Source organism: Vulpes vulpes, chromosome 4, assembly GCF_048418805.1.
Source record: "Vulpes vulpes isolate BD-2025 chromosome 4, VulVul3, whole genome shotgun sequence".
Classification (NCBI taxonomy): domain Eukaryota; kingdom Metazoa; phylum Chordata; class Mammalia; order Carnivora; family Canidae; genus Vulpes; species Vulpes vulpes.
In genome coordinates, this window is record NC_132783.1 from 94,601,711 (window position 1) to 94,604,150 (window position 2,440).

General features: G+C 40.0%; 1 pseudogene; it reads right to left on the minus strand.

Moving 5' to 3' along the window:
* Window positions 1-553: 553 nt before the first annotated feature.
* LOC112928486 (SIN3-HDAC complex-associated factor pseudogene) lies at window positions 554-1,439 on the minus strand (annotated as a pseudogene).
* Window positions 1,440-2,440: the final 1,001 nt, after the last annotated feature.

Consider the following 2,440-nt stretch of genomic DNA (forward strand, 5'->3'; position numbering starts at 1 on the left):
AGAAGTTTCAATATAGATAAAAATCTTTTATCAAGTATCAATATGGAGGTGACACAGGATGCAACATATACAGTCAGGTTACCTCTCTGTATATTTAGAGATTACTCCTTCAAGGTATTTGCGCCAGAGCTTAGTCTGTCCTGCTTCATATTCAGTAGTACAGGTTTGAATCATCAGAACCTTGGCAAGACCTTATTTTTTCAGAATTATTAACAACTACCTCTAGGGGCAAGTCCATGTTACTGAGTTATGACAAATTTATTATCATGAAGGAAAACAAGGATAGCCATCTTAAAAAATGCCCCAACCACTGCTTTCAATATAGAAAGACTAAAACTACATACGTTTATCATACAACAAATCCCATCTCTGTCCCCTGAAATTCCCCTAGTTTCATTAATTAGAAGGGGATTAAAAAAAAAAAAAGACTTAAAGAGCACTTTACAGCAGCATTCAGCTTTCCTATGAAATACTCAGCATCTTAAATATTATGTACACTTCTTTTTTTCTTTCAGTAAGCTAGACACTGGCTTCAGAGTTTATGGAACTGGAGAAGAAATAACTCATTCAAAACTATTCTAGAAATTGTCTTTTGGCAGAATAGCATGTATCCAAGTTAAAAATAGGAGGGTTTTGTTGCTTTGTTTTCTTTCCAAAATTTAAATCATTTTTGTTCCCCTTCTACCTAAACCTCAGTCACCACTCCTGAGTGGAGATGGGCAGAGGCTCTGGCCCCTGCTCCTCCGGCTTCTCAGCAGCTGCTTTCTTGTTGCTGCAGCAAGGCTTGAATAGATGTGTGTCAATGAGGACTTCCCCAAAACGGCCTTTATAGATAATTCCACAACATATTTTCTGTCTTTTCCAGTATGTGAGATCTAAAAAGAAAAAAACCGGCATTCTGTTAGAGCCAGAGGCCATCTCTGTGTCTGAGCCATCATCTGACTGGTTACTATAACAAGGAGATTGAGCTGGGGAGGCACTTGAGGTGGTACTATGAGCATCAGAATTGTGACGCTTAAATTCCTTCTGTAGTTTACTGATCTGGTTGCTTTTTATCCTGTTTCCAGATAGAGTTTTCACTTTCTTTGGTTTCAAAGTAGTCTTCAGTCTGGGTCCTGCCCTTGCATCTACCACATGATTCCAGTTTTTTTTTTTATCCTGCTGGCAACTTCTTCCATCTTTTCACAAGCAGGACACAGGCATTACAGATGTCTCCTGAACGAGTTTCATGCAACCCAAAACAGCTCTGGAAGTCCTTTTCATAGCGTTTACTGTCAGTGAATCGAGAACTAGAGGACTTCGCTCTGCAAATACAGCAGCCCTCTATACTTCGGTACATCTTTGGCTTGTGAAAACCAAACATCTTTTCTTCTGGGCAATAGTCTCCCCAAGGCAGCCGTTCCACGCGCAATAACGTTCCCGAGGTGCGGAGTGCACGCCAAGCCAACCACCGCCCCCCCAATCGCTCCCTCCTCCTCAACTGCCTTGTCTAGAAAGATTGTCTCCTGCAGTTCTGCAGTTGCTACCGCTGGCAGGGAAGGTGTAGATTCCGCTTTCCCTCTGACAAGATAAACTAAATTGACAAACTTTTAGCTAGACTAAGAGAGAAGACTCATAAATGAAATCAGTAATGAAAGAGGAGATATCTGTGTGATATTATGTGTCTGATGTCACAGAAACACAAAGGATCATGAGAGACAATGTTAAGAGAACACCAAAACAAGTGGACAATCTAGAAGAAATGGATAAATTTCTAGAAATATACAATTTACCAAGACTTAATTACGAAAAAATAGGAAATCTGAACAGATCAACAATGGGTAAGAAGATTGAATCAGTAATTTAAAATTTCCAAAAAAAGAAAGCCAAGGACCAGATAGCTTCACTGGAGAATTCTACTAAGCATTTAAAGAATAATTAATGCCAATACTCATTGAACTTCCAAAAAATTAAAGAGAAAGGAACACTTACTTCCCCTTTTTTTTTTTTTAAGATTTTATTTATTTATTCATGGGAGACACACAGAGAGAGAGGCAGAGACACAGGCAGAGGGAGAAGCAGGCTCCGTGCAGCAATCCTGGTCTCCAGGATCAGGCCCTGGGCTGAAGGCAGTACTAAACTGCTGAGCCACCAGGGCTGCCTGGAACACTTACTTCCAAACTCATTTTAAGAGGCTAGCATTACCCCAATACCAAAACCAGATAAGGGATAGTAAAGAAAGAAAACAACAGGCCAATATCTCTGATCAATATGAATGCAAAAATTCTCCTAAATATTAGCAAATATCTAATTTTATCTCTTAAAATATTAGCAAATCAAATTCTACAGCACATTAAAAGTACCATATACTGAGGCACCTAGGTGGCTCAGTGGTTGAGCATCTGCCTTTGGCTCAGGGCATGATCCCAGGGTCCTGGGATTGAGTCCCACATCGGGCTCC